The sequence below is a fragment of the Schistocerca nitens genome, chromosome 10 (assembly GCF_023898315.1).
Source record: "Schistocerca nitens isolate TAMUIC-IGC-003100 chromosome 10, iqSchNite1.1, whole genome shotgun sequence".
Classification (NCBI taxonomy): domain Eukaryota; kingdom Metazoa; phylum Arthropoda; class Insecta; order Orthoptera; family Acrididae; genus Schistocerca; species Schistocerca nitens.
In genome coordinates, this window is record NC_064623.1 from 132387193 (window position 1) to 132403413 (window position 16221).

General features: G+C 50.6%; 20 non-coding genes across 20 annotated transcripts; all 20 read right to left on the reverse strand.

Moving 5' to 3' along the window:
• Positions 1-523: 523 nt before the first annotated feature.
• Trnaa-agc (transfer RNA alanine (anticodon AGC)) lies at positions 524-596 on the reverse strand. Its single transcript has one exon. It is a non-coding gene; the product is annotated as a tRNA-Ala (tRNA).
• A 423-nt stretch (positions 597-1019) lies between these two features.
• On the reverse strand, positions 1020-1092 carry Trnaa-ugc (transfer RNA alanine (anticodon UGC)). The gene has a single exon. It is a non-coding gene; the product is annotated as a tRNA-Ala (tRNA).
• A 1058-nt stretch (positions 1093-2150) lies between these two features.
• On the reverse strand, positions 2151-2223 carry Trnaa-agc (transfer RNA alanine (anticodon AGC)). The gene has a single exon. It is a non-coding gene; the product is annotated as a tRNA-Ala (tRNA).
• Positions 2224-2646: 423 nt separating this feature from the next.
• Trnaa-ugc (transfer RNA alanine (anticodon UGC)) lies at positions 2647-2719 on the reverse strand. The gene has a single exon. It is a non-coding gene; the product is annotated as a tRNA-Ala (tRNA).
• A 1058-nt stretch (positions 2720-3777) lies between these two features.
• Trnaa-agc (transfer RNA alanine (anticodon AGC)) lies at positions 3778-3850 on the reverse strand. The gene has a single exon. It is a non-coding gene; the product is annotated as a tRNA-Ala (tRNA).
• Positions 3851-4273: 423 nt separating this feature from the next.
• Trnaa-ugc (transfer RNA alanine (anticodon UGC)) lies at positions 4274-4346 on the reverse strand. Its single transcript has one exon. It is a non-coding gene; the product is annotated as a tRNA-Ala (tRNA).
• A 1058-nt stretch (positions 4347-5404) lies between these two features.
• Positions 5405-5477, reverse strand: Trnaa-agc (transfer RNA alanine (anticodon AGC)). The gene has a single exon. It is a non-coding gene; the product is annotated as a tRNA-Ala (tRNA).
• A 423-nt stretch (positions 5478-5900) lies between these two features.
• Positions 5901-5973, reverse strand: Trnaa-ugc (transfer RNA alanine (anticodon UGC)). The gene has a single exon. It is a non-coding gene; the product is annotated as a tRNA-Ala (tRNA).
• Positions 5974-7031: 1058 nt separating this feature from the next.
• Positions 7032-7104, reverse strand: Trnaa-agc (transfer RNA alanine (anticodon AGC)). The gene has a single exon. It is a non-coding gene; the product is annotated as a tRNA-Ala (tRNA).
• Positions 7105-7527: 423 nt separating this feature from the next.
• On the reverse strand, positions 7528-7600 carry Trnaa-ugc (transfer RNA alanine (anticodon UGC)). Its single transcript has one exon. It is a non-coding gene; the product is annotated as a tRNA-Ala (tRNA).
• A 1058-nt stretch (positions 7601-8658) lies between these two features.
• On the reverse strand, positions 8659-8731 carry Trnaa-agc (transfer RNA alanine (anticodon AGC)). The gene has a single exon. It is a non-coding gene; the product is annotated as a tRNA-Ala (tRNA).
• Positions 8732-9154: 423 nt separating this feature from the next.
• On the reverse strand, positions 9155-9227 carry Trnaa-ugc (transfer RNA alanine (anticodon UGC)). Its single transcript has one exon. It is a non-coding gene; the product is annotated as a tRNA-Ala (tRNA).
• A 1058-nt stretch (positions 9228-10285) lies between these two features.
• Trnaa-agc (transfer RNA alanine (anticodon AGC)) lies at positions 10286-10358 on the reverse strand. Its single transcript has one exon. It is a non-coding gene; the product is annotated as a tRNA-Ala (tRNA).
• A 423-nt stretch (positions 10359-10781) lies between these two features.
• On the reverse strand, positions 10782-10854 carry Trnaa-ugc (transfer RNA alanine (anticodon UGC)). Its single transcript has one exon. It is a non-coding gene; the product is annotated as a tRNA-Ala (tRNA).
• A 1058-nt stretch (positions 10855-11912) lies between these two features.
• On the reverse strand, positions 11913-11985 carry Trnaa-agc (transfer RNA alanine (anticodon AGC)). The gene has a single exon. It is a non-coding gene; the product is annotated as a tRNA-Ala (tRNA).
• Positions 11986-12408: 423 nt separating this feature from the next.
• Trnaa-ugc (transfer RNA alanine (anticodon UGC)) lies at positions 12409-12481 on the reverse strand. Its single transcript has one exon. It is a non-coding gene; the product is annotated as a tRNA-Ala (tRNA).
• Positions 12482-13539: 1058 nt separating this feature from the next.
• Trnaa-agc (transfer RNA alanine (anticodon AGC)) lies at positions 13540-13612 on the reverse strand. The gene has a single exon. It is a non-coding gene; the product is annotated as a tRNA-Ala (tRNA).
• Positions 13613-14035: 423 nt separating this feature from the next.
• On the reverse strand, positions 14036-14108 carry Trnaa-ugc (transfer RNA alanine (anticodon UGC)). Its single transcript has one exon. It is a non-coding gene; the product is annotated as a tRNA-Ala (tRNA).
• A 1058-nt stretch (positions 14109-15166) lies between these two features.
• Trnaa-agc (transfer RNA alanine (anticodon AGC)) lies at positions 15167-15239 on the reverse strand. The gene has a single exon. It is a non-coding gene; the product is annotated as a tRNA-Ala (tRNA).
• Positions 15240-15662: 423 nt separating this feature from the next.
• Trnaa-ugc (transfer RNA alanine (anticodon UGC)) lies at positions 15663-15735 on the reverse strand. Its single transcript has one exon. It is a non-coding gene; the product is annotated as a tRNA-Ala (tRNA).
• Positions 15736-16221: the final 486 nt, after the last annotated feature.

The following is a 16221-nucleotide window of genomic DNA, read 5'->3' on the forward strand; positions in this document are numbered from 1 at the left end:
AAAGCCTTATTTAGAGCTTGACGTCGCGCCCAAGCGAGTGAGCACATTTCGCCTACGGCTTAGGCCGCCCACCTAGTGTGGCTGCTCGGTGTCTGCAGGCAGCGAGGGGCTGCAAGCTTCCCGTGTTCGCGCCTGTGTCACCTCTGCTTGCTTGTCAGAGACAGAGTATCGCAAAACATACAACTCACTCCATGAATTGATTGCTACGGCATCTGTCATCAGCAGTCACAACTAGCAACACCAGTAGCAGCCGACTGCACGTAAAGAATGGGAATGTGCAGTGGGATTTTTGTGAACTCGGCGCAAGGCAGATCTTTCCGACATAGGTTTGAGAATCTTAAGGGCAGACTTGTACTGTTTCTAAATTCAGTGTAGCGGTGGGAGGAGGGTGCTTCCTGCGCGTAACATCACGCTTGCCAGTTGTGACTGCTAATCGTTCGCTCGTATCTGCCTTGACACATTCGCTGGCTGTGAATTATCCCACTTGCGTGGCAGTGTGCGCATGTAGGTGTGTTAAAAATTCTGGAGGCGCTGGGTATCGATCCCAGTACCTCTCGCATGCTAAGCGAGCGCTCTACCATCTGAGCTACGCCCCCTGATGACAAATAGTGCTACATACAACCATATCAATATCACAGACCCCTTGCACTCCCATTATTCCGCAGACAAACACTATTCTCAATGTGTCCGTGAGGGTGTCTTTCAGGTTTCCTGCATTCTGTATCGAATCGTAGTTGGCCAAAATTAAAGTGGCGCGCACAACGTCGAAAATAGCGTTCGGCCACCGCTCTGAGTAAGACGAACGTGTTGTCCACTCTCTAGACTTCTTTGAGGTTAGGCCGTTATACCTAAGACAGATTTGCACTCGATGACACCTCGACAACAGCCGGTCCTCACATTTACGTCTTGCTCTCCTTACGTCAGTATACATCACATGAGCTGTGACGCTGGCTTTGCAACATCTTGCGTGTCTTTAGGCTCGCCGCGACCAACACTTACCATGCACTGTCCACAAAACATGGAGGCGCCGGGGCTTGAACCCGGGACCTTTCACATGCAAAGCGAACGCTCTACCAACTGAGCTACGCCCCCAAGCGCAACAAAGCTGCGCTGTTTTCCATTCTTTGCTACTCTGATGTGCACGGACCTGATGGTTGGTTGGTTTGTAGGGGTGAAGGGACCAGTGTACAAAGGCGCGGTCAAGTTCATATACACAAGAGTTCCAAGTAGTTTCGATGCTCTGGTATTACGACTACAAATTACGTCTGTATTTAACGTCTTAAATTGAAAGGACAGTCGACTGATGACCACAGCAGTTGAGTCCCATAGTGCTCAGAGCCATTTTTTGAAAGGACAGTCACAAACCTTGTCGACAATCACACCGCGCCTGAGGTAACAAGCACATCTGAAGCCCAATTGTGCACTCGACTGTTCATGCCAACTCACTGCCTCGCACTTTACTACTGTGTACCACTCTTGTCGTCCAACTGCAAAACACTGGGCCACAACACGTTTCCGCGTCTCCATTGCACTGCGCAAACTACGAAACGCTCCCCAAACATGGCACTCACCCATGCAGACGACTTTTCCGACCTTCCACGACGCTCACGCAACGCTCACGCTAGTGAAAGCCTTATTTAGAGCTTGACGTCGCGCCCAAGCGAGTGAGCACATTTCGCCTACGGCTTAGGCCGCCCACCTAGTGTGGCTGCTCGGTGTCTGCAGGCAGCGAGGGGCTGCAAGCTTCCCGTGTTCGCGCCTGTGTCACCTCTGCTTGCTTGTCAGAGACAGAGTATCGCAAAACATACAACTCACTCCATGAATTGATTGCTACGGCATCTGTCATCAGCAGTCACAACTAGCAACACCAGTAGCAGCCGACTGCACGTAAAGAATGGGAATGTGCAGTGGGATTTTTGTGAACTCGGCGCAAGGCAGATCTTTCCGACATAGGTTTGAGAATCTTAAGGGCAGACTTGTACTGTTTCTAAATTCAGTGTAGCGGTGGGAGGAGGGTGCTTCCTGCGCGTAACATCACGCTTGCCAGTTGTGGCTGCTAATCGTTCGCTCGTATCTGCCTTGACACATTCGCTGGCTGTGAATTATCCCACTTGCGTGGCAGTGTGCGCATGTAGGTGTGTTAAAAATTCTGGAGGCGCTGGGTATCGATCCCAGTACCTCTCGCATGCTAAGCGAGCGCTCTACCATCTGAGCTACGCCCCCTGATGACAAATAGTGCTACATACAACCATATCAATATCACAGACCCCTTGCACTCCCATTATTCCGCAGACAAACACTATTCTCAATGTGTCCGTGAGGGTGTCTTTCAGGTTTCCTGCATTCTGTATCGAATCGTAGTTGGCCAAAATTAAAGTGGCGCGCACAACGTCGAAAATAGCGTTCGGCCACCGCTCTGAGTAAGACGAACGTGTTGTCCACTCTCTAGACTTCTTTGAGGTTAGGCCGTTATACCTAAGACAGATTTGCACTCGATGACACCTCGACAACAGCCGGTCCTCACATTTACGTCTTGCTCTCCTTACGTCAGTATACATCACATGAGCTGTGACGCTGGCTTTGCAACATCTTGCGTGTCTTTAGGCTCGCCGCGACCAACACTTACCTTGCACTGTCCACAAAACATGGATGCGCCGGGGCTTGAACCCGGGACCTTTCACATGCAAATCGAACGCTCTACCAACTGAGCTACGCCCCCAAGCGCAACAAAGCTGCGCTGTTTTCCATTCTTTGCTACTCTGATGTGCACGGACCTGATGGTTGGTTGGTTTGTAGGGGTGAAGGGACCAGTGTACAAAGGCGCGGTCAAGTTCATATACACAAGAGTTCCAAGTAGTTTCGATGCTCTGGTATTACGACTACAAATTACGTCTGTATTTAACGTCTTAAATTGAAAGGACAGTCGACTGATGACCACAGCAGTTGAGTCCCATAGTGCTCAGAGCCATTTTTTGAAAGGACAGTCACAAACCTTGTCGACAATCACACCGCGCCTGAGGTAACAAGCACATCTGAAGCCCAATTGTGCACTCGACTGTTCATGCCAACTCACTGCCTCGCACTTTACTACTGTGTACCACTCTTGTCGTCCAACTGCAAAACACTGGGCCACAACACGTTTCCGCGTCTCCATTGCACTGCGCAAACTACGAAACGCTCCCCAAACATGGCACTCACCCATGCAGACGACTTTTCCGACCTTCCACGACGCTCACGCAACGCTCACGCTAGTGAAAGCCTTATTTAGAGCTTGACGTCGCGCCCAAGCGAGTGAGCACATTTCGCCTACGGCTTAGGCCGCCCACCTAGTGTGGCTGCTCGGTGTCTGCAGGCAGCGAGGGGCTGCAAGCTTCCCGTGTTCGCGCCTGTGTCACCTCTGCTTGCTTGTCAGAGACAGAGTATCGCAAAACATACAACTCACTCCATGAATTGATTGCTACGGCATCTGTCATCAGCAGTCACAACTAGCAACACCAGTAGCAGCCGACTGCACGTAAAGAATGGGAATGTGCAGTGGGATTTTTGTGAACTCGGCGCAAGGCAGATCTTTCCGACATAGGTTTGAGAATCTTAAGGGCAGACTTGTACTGTTTCTTAATTCAGTGTAGCGGTGGGAGGAGGGTGCTTCCTGCGCGTAACATCACGCTTGCCAGTTGTGGCTGCTAATCGTTCGCTCGTATCTGCCTTGACACATTCGCTGGCTGTGAATTATCCCACTTGCGTGGCAGTGTGCGCATGTAGGTGTGTTAAAAATTCTGGAGGCGCTGGGTATCGATCCCAGTACCTCTCGCATGCTAAGCGAGCGCTCTACCATCTGAGCTACGCCCCCTGATGACAAATAGTGCTACATACAACCATATCAATATCACAGACCCCTTGCACTCCCATTATTCCGCAGACAAACACTATTCTCAATGTGTCCGTGAGGGTGTCTTTCAGGTTTCCTGCATTCTGTATCGAATCGTAGTTGGCCAAAATTAAAGTGGCGCGCACAACGTCGAAAATAGCGTTCGGCCACCGCTCTGAGTAAGACGAACGTGTTGTCCACTCTCTAGACTTCTTTGAGGTTAGGCCGTTATACCTAAGACAGATTTGCACTCGATGACACCTCGACAACAGCCGGTCCTCACATTTACGTCTTGCTCTCCTTACGTCAGTATACATCACATGAGCTGTGACGCTGGCTTTGCAACATCTTGCGTGTCTTTAGGCTCGCCGCGACCAACACTTACCTTGCACTGTCCACAAAACATGGAGGCGCCGGGGCTTGAACCCGGGACCTTTCACATGCAAATCGAACGCTCTACCAACTGAGCTACGCCCCCAAGCGCAACAAAGCTGCGCTGTTTTCCATTCTTTGCTACTCTGATGTGCACGGACCTGATGGTTGGTTGGTTTGTAGGGGTGAAGGGACCAGTGTACAAAGGCGCGGTCAAGTTCATATACACAAGAGTTCCAAGTAGTTTCGATGCTCTGGTATTACGACTACAAATTACGTCTGTATTTAACGTCTTAAATTGAAAGGACAGTCGACTGATGACCACAGCAGTTGAGTCCCATAGTGCTCAGAGCCATTTTTTGAAAGGACAGTCACAAACCTTGTCGACAATCACACCGCGCCTGAGGTAACAAGCACATCTGAAGCCCAATTGTGCACTCGACTGTTCATGCCAACTCACTGCCTCGCACTTTACTACTGTGTACCACTCTTGTCGTCCAACTGCAAAACACTGGGCCACAACACGTTTCCGCGTCTCCATTGCACTGCGCAAACTACGAAACGCTCCCCAAACATGGCACTCACCCATGCAGACGACTTTTCCGACCTTCCACGACGCTCACGCAACGCTCACGCTAGTGAAAGCCTTATTTAGAGCTTGACGTCGCGCCCAAGCGAGTGAGCACATTTCGCCTACGGCTTAGGCCGCCCACCTAGTGTGGCTGCTCGGTGTCTGCAGGCAGCGAGGGGCTGCAAGCTTCCCGTGTTCGCGCCTGTGTCACCTCTGCTTGCTTGTCAGAGACAGAGTATCGCAAAACATACAACTCACTCCATGAATTGATTGCTACGGCATCTGTCATCAGCAGTCACAACTAGCAACACCAGTAGCAGCCGACTGCACGTAAAGAATGGGAATGTGCAGTGGGATTTTTGTGAACTCGGCGCAAGGCAGATCTTTCCGACATAGGTTTGAGAATCTTAAGGGCAGACTTGTACTGTTTCTAAATTCAGTGTAGCGGTGGGAGGAGGGTGCTTCCTGCGCGTAACATCACGCTTGCCAGTTGTGGCTGCTAATCGTTCGCTCGTATCTGCCTTGACACATTCGCTGGCTGTGAATTATCCCACTTGCGTGGCAGTGTGCGCATGTAGGTGTGTTTAAAATTCTGGAGGCGCTGGGTATCGATCCCAGTACCTCTCGCATGCTAAGCGAGCGCTCTACCATCTGAGCTACGCCCCCTGATGACAAATAGTGCTACATACAACCATATCAATATCACAGACCCCTTGCACTCCCATTATTCCGCAGACAAACACTATTCTCAATGTGTCCGTGAGGGTGTCTTTCAGGTTTCCTGCATTCTGTATCGAATCGTAGTTGGCCAAAATTAAAGTGGCGCGCACAACGTCGAAAATAGCGTTCGGCCACCGCTCTGAGTAAGACGAACGTGTTGTCCACTCTCTAGACTTCTTTGAGGTTAGGCCGTTATACCTAAGACAGATTTGCACTCGATGACACCTCGACAACAGCCGGTCCTCACATTTACGTCTTGCTCTCCTTACGTCAGTATACATCACATGAGCTGTGACGCTGGCTTTGCAACATCTTGCGTGTCTTTAGGCTCGCCGCGACCAACACTTACCTTGCACTGTCCACAAAACATGGAGGCGCCGGGGCTTGAACCCGGGACCTTTCACATGCAAATCGAACGCTCTACCAACTGAGCTACGCCCCCAAGCGCAACAAAGCTGCGCTGTTTTCCATTCTTTGCTACTCTGATGTGCACGGACCTGATGGTTGGTTGGTTTGTAGGGGTGAAGGGACCAGTGTACAAAGGCGCGGTCAAGTTCATATACACAAGAGTTCCAAGTAGTTTCGATGCTCTGGTATTACGACTACAAATTACGTCTGTATTTAACGTCTTAAATTGAAAGGACAGTCGACTGATGACCACAGCAGTTGAGTCCCATAGTGCTCAGAGCCATTTTTTGAAAGGACAGTCACAAACCTTGTCGACAATCACACCGCGCCTGAGGTAACAAGCACATCTGAAGCCCAATTGTGCACTCGACTGTTCATGCCAACTCACTGCCTCGCACTTTACTACTGTGTACCACTCTTGTCGTCCAACTGCAAAACACTGGGCCACAACACGTTTCCGCGTCTCCATTGCACTGCGCAAACTACGAAACGCTCCCCAAACATGGCACTCACCCATGCAGACGACTTTTCCGACCTTCCACGACGCTCACGCAACGCTCACGCTAGTGAAAGCCTTATTTAGAGCTTGACGTCGCGCCCAAGCGAGTGAGCACATTTCGCCTACGGCTTAGGCCGCCCACCTAGTGTGGCTGCTCGGTGTCTGCAGGCAGCGAGGGGCTGCAAGCTTCCCGTGTTCGCGCCTGTGTCACCTCTGCTTGCTTGTCAGAGACAGAGTATCGCAAAACATACAACTCACTCCATGAATTGATTGCTACGGCATCTGTCATCAGCAGTCACAACTAGCAACACCAGTAGCAGCCGACTGCACGTAAAGAATGGGAATGTGCAGTGGGATTTTTGTGAACTCGGCGCAAGGCAGATCTTTCCGACATAGGTTTGAGAATCTTAAGGGCAGACTTGTACTGTTTCTAAATTCAGTGTAGCGGTGGGAGGAGGGTGCTTCCTGCGCGTAACATCACGCTTGCCAGTTGTGGCTGCTAATCGTTCGCTCGTATCTGCCTTGACACATTCGCTGGCTGTGAATTATCCCACTTGCGTGGCAGTGTGCGCATGTAGGTGTGTTAAAAATTCTGGAGGCGCTGGGTATCGATCCCAGTACCTCTCGCATGCTAAGCGAGCGCTCTACCATCTGAGCTACGCCCCCTGATGACAAATAGTGCTACATACAACCATATCAATATCACAGACCCCTTGCACTCCCATTATTCCGCAGACAAACACTATTCTCAATGTGTCCGTGAGGGTGTCTTTCAGGTTTCCTGCATTCTGTATCGAATCGTAGTTGGCCAAAATTAAAGTGGCGCGCACAACGTCGAAAATAGCGTTCGGCCACCGCTCTGAGTAAGACGAACGTGTTGTCCACTCTCTAGACTTCTTTGAGGTTAGGCCGTTATACCTAAGACAGATTTGCACTCGATGACACCTCGACAACAGCCGGTCCTCACATTTACGTCTTGCTCTCCTTACGTCAGTATACATCACATGAGCTGTGACGCTGGCTTTGCAACATCTTGCGTGTCTTTAGCCTCGCCGCGACCAACACTTACCTTGCACTGTCCACAAAACATGGAGGCGCCGGGGCTTGAACCCGGGACCTTTCACATGCAAATCGAACGCTCTACCAACTGAGCTACGCCCCCAAGCGCAACAAAGCTGCCCTGTTTTCCATTCTTTGCTACTCTGATGTGCACGGACCTGATGGTTGGTTGGTTTGTAGGGGTGAAGGGACCAGTGTACAAAGGCGCGGTCAAGTTCATATACACAAGAGTTCCAAGTAGTTTCGATGCTCTGGTATTACGACTACAAATTACGTCTGTATTTAACGTCTTAAATTGAAAGGACAGTCGACTGATGACCACAGCAGTTGAGTCCCATAGTGCTCAGAGCCATTTTTTGAAAGGACAGTCACAAACCTTGTCGACAATCACACCGCGCCTGAGGTAACAAGCACATCTGAAGCTCAATTGTGCACTCGACTGTTCATGCCAACTCACTGCCTCGCACTTTACTACTGTGTACCACTCTTGTCGTCCAACTGCAAAACACTGGGCCACAACACGTTTCCGCGTCTCCATTGCACTGCGCAAACTACGAAACGCTCCCCAAACATGGCACTCACCCATGCAGACGACTTTTCCGACCTTCCACGACGCTCACGCAACGCTCACGCTAGTGAAAGCCTTATTTAGAGCTTGACGTCGCGCCCAAGCGAGTGAGCACATTTCGCCTACGGCTTAGGCCGCCCACCTAGTGTGGCTGCTCGGTGTCTGCAGGCAGCGAGGGGCTGCAAGCTTCCCGTGTTCGCGCCTGTGTCACCTCTGCTTGCTTGTCAGAGACAGAGTATCGCAAAACATACAACTCACTCCATGAATTGATTGCTACGGCATCTGTCATCAGCAGTCACAACTAGCAACACCAGTAGCAGCCGACTGCACGTAAAGAATGGGAATGTGCAGTGGGATTTTTGTGAACTCGGCGCAAGGCAGATCTTTCCGACATAGGTTTGAGAATCTTAAGGGCAGACTTGTACTGTTTCTAAATTCAGTGTAGCGGTGGGAGGAGGGTGCTTCCTGCGCGTAACATCACGCTTGCCAGTTGTGGCTGCTAATCGTTCGCTCGTATCTGCCTTGACACATTCGCTGGCTGTGAATTATCCCACTTGCGTGGCAGTGTGCGCATGTAGGTGTGTTAAAAATTCTGGAGGCGCTGGGTATCGATCCCAGTACCTCTCGCATGCTAAGCGAGCGCTCTACCATCTGAGCTACGCCCCCTGATGACAAATAGTGCTACATACAACCATATCAATATCACAGACCCCTTGCACTCCCATTATTCCGCAGACAAACACTATTCTCAATGTGTCCGTGAGGGTGTCTTTCAGGTTTCCTGCATTCTGTATCGAATCGTAGTTGGCCAAAATTAAAGTGGCGCGCACAACGTCGAAAATAGCGTTCGGCCACCGCTCTGAGTAAGACGAACGTGTTGTCCACTCTCTAGACTTCTTTGAGGTTAGGCCGTTATACCTAAGACAGATTTGCACTCGATGACACCTCGACAACAGCCGGTCCTCACATTTACGTCTTGCTCTCCTTACGTCAGTATACATCACATGAGCTGTGACGCTGGCTTTGCAACATCTTGCGTGTCTTTAGGCTCGCCGCGACCAACACTTACCTTGCACTGTCCACAAAACATGGAGGCGCCGGGGCTTGAACCCGGGACCTTTCACATGCAAATCGAACGCTCTACCAACTGAGCTACGCCCCCAAGCGCAACAAAGCTGCGCTGTTTTCCATTCTTTGCTACTCTGATGTGCACGGACCTGATGGTTGGTTGGTTTGTAGGGGTGAAGGGACCAGTGTACAAAGGCGCGGTCAAGTTCATATACACAAGAGTTCCAAGTAGTTTCGATGCTCTGGTATTACGACTACAAATTACGTCTGTATTTAACGTCTTAAATTGAAAGGACAGTCGACTGATGACCACAGCAGTTGAGTCCCATAGTGCTCAGAGCCATTTTTTGAAAGGACAGTCACAAACCTTGTCGACAATCACACCGCGCCTGAGGTAACAAGCACATCTGAAGCCCAATTGTGCACTCGACTGTTCATGCCAACTCACTGCCTCGCACTTTACTACTGTGTACCACTCTTGTCGTCCAACTGCAAAACACTGGGCCACAACACGTTTCCGCGTCTCCATTGCACTGCGCAAACTACGAAACGCTCCCCAAACATGGCACTCACCCATGCAGACGACTTTTCCGACCTTCCACGACGCTCACGCAACGCTCACGCTAGTGAAAGCCTTATTTAGAGCTTGACGTCGCGCCCAAGCGAGTGAGCACATTTCGCCTACGGCTTAGGCCGCCCACCTAGTGTGGCTGCTCGGTGTCTGCAGGCAGCGAGGGGCTGCAAGCTTCCCGTGTTCGCGCCTGTGTCACCTCTGCTTGCTTGTCAGAGACAGAGTATCGCAAAACATACAACTCACTCCATGAATTGATTGCTACGGCATCTGTCATCAGCAGTCACAACTAGCAACACCAGTAGCAGCCGACTGCACGTAAAGAATGGGAATGTGCAGTGGGATTTTTGTGAACTCGGCGCAAGGCAGATCTTTCCGACATAGGTTTGAGAATCTTAAGGGCAGACTTGTACTGTTTCTAAATTCAGTGTAGCGGTGGGAGGAGGGTGCTTCCTGCGCGTAACATCACGCTTGCCAGTTGTGGCTGCTAATCGTTCGCTCGTATCTGCCTTGACACATTCGCTGGCTGTGAATTATCCCACTTGCGTGGCAGTGTGCGCATGTAGGTGTGTTAAAAATTCTGGAGGCGCTGGGTATCGATCCCAGTACCTCTCGCATGCTAAGCGAGCGCTCTACCATCTGAGCTACGCCCCCTGATGACAAATAGTGCTACATACAACCATATCAATATCACAGACCCCTTGCACTCCCATTATTCCGCAGACAAACACTATTCTCAATGTGTCCGTGAGGGTGTCTTTCAGGTTTCCTGCATTCTGTATCGAATCGTAGTTGGCCAAAATTAAAGTGGCGCGCACAACGTCGAAAATAGCGTTCGGCCACCGCTCTGAGTAAGACGAACGTGTTGTCCACTCTCTAGACTTCTTTGAGGTTAGGCCGTTATACCTAAGACAGATTTGCACTCGATGACACCTCGACAACAGCCGGTCCTCACATTTACGTCTTGCTCTCCTTACGTCAGTATACATCACATGAGCTGTGACGCTGGCTTTGCAACATCTTGCGTGTCTTTAGGCTCGCCGCGACCAACACTTACCTTGCACTGTCCACAAAACATGGAGGCGCTGGGGCTTGAACCCGGGACCTTTCACATGCAAATCGAACGCTCTACCAACTGAGCTACGCCCCCAAGCGCAACAAAGCTGCGCTGTTTTCCATTCTTTGCTACTCTGATGTGCACGGACCTGATGGTTGGTTGGTTTGTAGGGGTGACGGGACCAGTGTACAAAGGCGCGGTCAAGTTCATATACACAAGAGTTCCAAGTAGTTTCGATGCTCTGGTATTACGACTACAAATTACGTCTGTATTTAACGTCTTAAATTGAAAGGACAGTCGACTGATGACCACAGCAGTTGAGTCCCATAGTGCTCAGAGCCATTTTTTGAAAGGACAGTCACAAACCTTGTCGACAATCACACCGCGCCTGAGGTAACAAGCACATCTGAAGCCCAATTGTGCACTCGACTGTTCATGCCAACTCACTGCCTCGCACTTTACTACTGTGTACCACTCTTGTCGTCCAACTGCAAAACACTGGGCCACAACACGTTTCCGCGTCTCCATTGCACTGCGCAAACTACGAAACGCTCCCCAAACATGGCACTCACCCATGCAGACGACTTTTCCGACCTTCCACGACGCTCACGCAACGCTCACGCTAGTGAAAGCCTTATTTAGAGCTTGACGTCGCGCCCAAGCGAGTGAGCACATTTCGCCTACGGCTTAGGCCGCCCACCTAGTGTGGCTGCTCGGTGTCTGCAGGCAGCGAGGGGCTGCAAGCTTCCCGTGTTCGCGCCTGTGTCACCTCTGCTTGCTTGTCAGAGACAGAGTATCGCAAAACATACAACTCACTCCATGAATTGATTGCTACGGCATCTGTCATCAGCAGTCACAACTAGCAACACCAGTAGCAGCCGACTGCACGTAAAGAATGGGAATGTGCAGTGGGATTTTTGTGAACTCGGCGCAAGGCAGATCTTTCCGACATAGGTTTGAGAATCTTAAGGGCAGACTTGTACTGTTTCTAAATTCAGTGTAGCGGTGGGAGGAGGGTGCTTCCTGCGCGTAACAGCACGCTTGCCAGTTGTGACTGCTAATCGTTCGCTCGTATCTGCCTTGACACATTCGCTGGCTGTGAATTATCCCACTTGCGTGGCAGTGTGCGCATGTAGGTGTGTTAAAAATTCTGGAGGCGCTGGGTATCGATCCCAGTACCTCTCGCATGCTAAGCGAGCGCTCTACCATCTGAGCTACGCCCCCTGATGACAAATAGTGCTACATACAACCATATCAATATCACAGACCCCTTGCACTCCCATTATTCCGTAGACAAACACTATTCTCAATGTGTCCGTGAGGGTGTCTTTCAGGTTTCCTGCATTCTGTATCGAATCGTAGTTGGCCAAAATTAAAGTGGCGCGCACAACGTCGAAAATAGCGTTCGGCCACCGCTCTGAGTAAGACGAACGTGTTGTCCACTCTCTAGACTTCTTTGAGGTTAGGCCGTTATACCTAAGACAGATTTGCACTCGATGACACCTCGACAACAGCCGGTCCTCACATTTACGTCTTGCTCTCCTTACGTCAGTATACATCACATGAGCTGTGACGCTGGCTTTGCAACATCTTGCGTGTCTTTAGGCTCGCCGCGACCAACACTTACCATGCACTGTCCACAAAACATGGAGGCGCCGGGGCTTGAACCCGGGACCTTTCACATGCAAAGCGAACGCTCTACCAACTGAGCTACGCCCCCAAGTGCAACAAAGCTGCGCTGTTTTCCATTCTTTGCTACTCTGATGTGCACGGACCTGATGGTTGGTTGGTTTGTAGGGGTGAAGGGACCAGTGTACAAAGGCGCGGTCAAGTTCATATACACAAGAGTTCCAAGTAGTTTCGATGCTCTGGTATTACGACTACAAATTACGTCTGTATTTAACGTCTTAAATTGAAAGGACAGTCGACTGATGACCACAGCAGTTGAGTCCCATAGTGCTCAGAGCCATTTTTTGAAAGGACAGTCACAAACCTTGTCGACAATCACACCGCGCCTGAGGTAACAAGCACATCTGAAGCCCAATTGTGCACTCGACTGTTCATGCCAACTCACTGCCTCGCACTTTACTACTGTGTACCACTCTTGTCGTCCAACTGCAAAACACTGGGCCACAACACGTTTCCGCGTCTCCATTGCACTGCGCAAACTACGAAACGCTCCCCAAACATGGCACTCACCCATGCAGACGACTTTTCCGACCTTCCACGACGCTCACGCAACGCTCACGCTAGTGAAAGCCTTATTTAGAGCTTGACGTCGCGCCCAAGCGAGTGAGCACATTTCGCCTACGGCTTAGGCCGCCCACCTAGTGTGGCTGCTCGGTGTCTGCAGGCAGCGAGGGGCTGCAAGCTTCCCGTGTTCGCGCCTGTGTCACCTCTGCTTGCTTGTCAGAGACAGAGTATCGCAAAACATACAACTCACTCCATGAATTGATTGCTACGGCATCTGTCATCAGCAGTCACAACTAGCAACACCAGTAGCAGCCGACTGCACGTAAAGAATGGGAATGTGCAGTGGGATTTTTGTGAACTCGGCGCAAGGCAGATCTTTCCGACATAGGTTTGAGAATCTTAAGGGCAGACTTGTACTGTTTCTAAATTCAGTGTAGCGGTGGGAGGAGGGTGCTTCCTGCGCGTAACATCACGCTTGCCAGTTGTGGCTGCTAATCGTTCGCTCGTATCTGCCTTGACACATTCGCTGGCTGTGAATTATCCCACTTGCGTGGCAGTGTGCGCATGTAGGTGTGTTAAAAATTCTGGAGGCGCTGGGTATCGATCCCAGTACCTCTCGCATGCTAAGCGAGCGCTCTACCATCTGAGCTACGCCCCCTGATGACAAATAGTGCTACATACAACCATATCAATATCACAGACCCCTTGCACTCCCATTATTCCGCAGACAAACACTATTCTCAATGTGTCCGTGAGGGTGTCTTTCAGGTTTCCTGCATTCTGTATCGAATCGTAGTTGGCCAAAATTAAAGTGGCGCGCACAACGTCGAAAATAGCGTTCGGCCACCGCTCTGAGTAAGACGAACGTGTTGTCCACTCTCTAGACTTCTTTGAGGTTAGGCCGTTATACCTAAGACAGATTTGCACTCGATGACACCTCGACAACAGCCGGTCCTCACATTTACGTCTTGCTCTCCTTACGTCAGTATACATCACATGAGCTGTGACGCTGGCTTTGCAACATCTTGCGTGTCTTTAGGCTCGCCGCGACCAACACTTACCATGCACTGTCCACAAAACATGGAGGCGCCGGGGCTTGAACCCGGGACCTTTCACATGCAAAGCGAACGCTCTACCAACTGAGCTACGCCCCCAAGCGCAACAAAGCTGCGCTGTTTTCCATTCTTTGCTACTCTGATGTGCACGGACCTGATGGTTGGTTGGTTTGTAGGGGTGAAGGGACCAGTGTACAAAGGCGCGGTCAAGTTCATATACACAAGAGTTCCAAGTAGTTTCGATGCTCTGGTATTACGACTACAAATTACGTCTGTATTTAACGTCTTAAATTGAAAGGACAGTCGACTGATGACCACAGCAGTTGAGTCCCATAGTGCTCAGAGCCATTTTTTGAAAGGACAGTCACAAACCTTGTCGACAATCACACCGCGCCTGAGGTAACAAGCACATCTGAAGCCCAATTGTGCACTCGACTGTTCATGCCAACTCACTGCCTCGCACTTTACTACTGTGTACCACTCTTGTCGTCCAACTGCAAAACACTGGGCCACAACACGTTTCCGCGTCTCCATTGCACTGCGCAAACTACGAAACGCTCCCCAAACATGGCACTCACCCATGCAGACGACTTTTCCGACCTTCCACGACGCTCACGCAACGCTCACGCTAGTGAAAGCCTTATTTAGAGCTTGACGTCGCGCCCAAGCGAGTGAGCACATTTCGCCTACGGCTTAGGCCGCCCACCTAGTGTGGCTGCTCGGTGTCTGCAGGCAGCGAGGGGCTGCAAGCTTCCCGTGTTCGCGCCTGTGTCACCTCTGCTTGCTTGTCAGAGACAGAGTATCGCAAAACATACAACTCACTCCATGAATTGATTGCTACGGCATCTGTCATCAGCAGTCACAACTAGCAACACCAGTAGCAGCCGACTGCACGTAAAGAATGGGAATGTGCAGTGGGATTTTTGTGAACTCGGCGCAAGGCAGATCTTTCCGACATAGGTTTGAGAATCTTAAGGGCAGACTTGTACTGTTTCTAAATTCAGTGTAGCGGTGGGAGGAGGGTGCTTCCTGCGCGTAACATCACGCTTGCCAGTTGTGACTGCTAATCGTTCGCTCGTATCTGCCTTGACACATTCGCTGGCTGTGAATTATCCCACTTGCGTGGCAGTGTGCGCATGTAGGTGTGTTAAAAATTCTGGAGGCGCTGGGTATCGATCCCAGTACCTCTCGCATGCTAAGCGAGCGCTCTACCATCTGAGCTATGCCCCCTGATGACAAATAGTGCTGCATACAACCATATCAATATCACAGACCCCTTGCACTCCCATTATTCCGCAGACAAACACTATTCTCAATGTGTCCGTGAGGGTGTCTTTCAGGTTTCCTGCATTCTGTATCGAATCGTAGTTGGCCAAAATTAAAGTGGCGCGCACAACGTCGAAAATAGCGTTCGGCCACCGCTCTGAGTAAGACGAACGTGTTGTCCACTCTCTAGACTTCTTTGAGGTTAGGCCGTTATACCTAAGACAGATTTGCACTCGATGACACCTCGACAACAGCCGGTCCTCACATTTACGTCTTGCTCTCCTTACGTCAGTATACATCACATGAGCTGTGACGCTGGCTTTGCAACATCTTGCGTGTCTTTAGGCTCGCCGCGACCAACACTTACCATGCACTGTCCACAAAACATGGAGGCGCCGGGGCTTGAACCCGGGACCTTTCACATGCAAAGCGAACGCTCTACCAACTGAGCTACGCCCCCAAGCGCAACAAAGCTGCGCTGTTTTCCATTCTTTGCTACTCTGATGTGCACGGACCTGATGGTTGGTTGGTTTGTAGGGGTGAAGGGACCAGTGTACAAAGGCGCGGTCAAGTTCATATACACAAGAGTTCCAAGTAGTTTCGATGCTCTGGTATTACGACTACAAATTACGTCTGTATTTAACGTCTTAAATTGAAAGGACAGTCGACTGATGACCACAGCAGTTGAGTCCCATAGTGCTCAGAGCCATTTTTTGAAAGGACAGTCACAAACCTTGTCGACAATCACACCGCGCCTGAGGTAACAAGCACATCTGAAGCCCAATTGTGCACTCGACTGTTCATGCCAACTCACTGCCTCGCACTTTACTACTGTGTACCACTCTTGTCGTCCAACTGCAAAACACTGGGCCACAACACGTTTCCGCGTCTCCATTGCACTGCGCAAACTACGAAACGCTCCCCAAACATGGCACTCACCCATGCA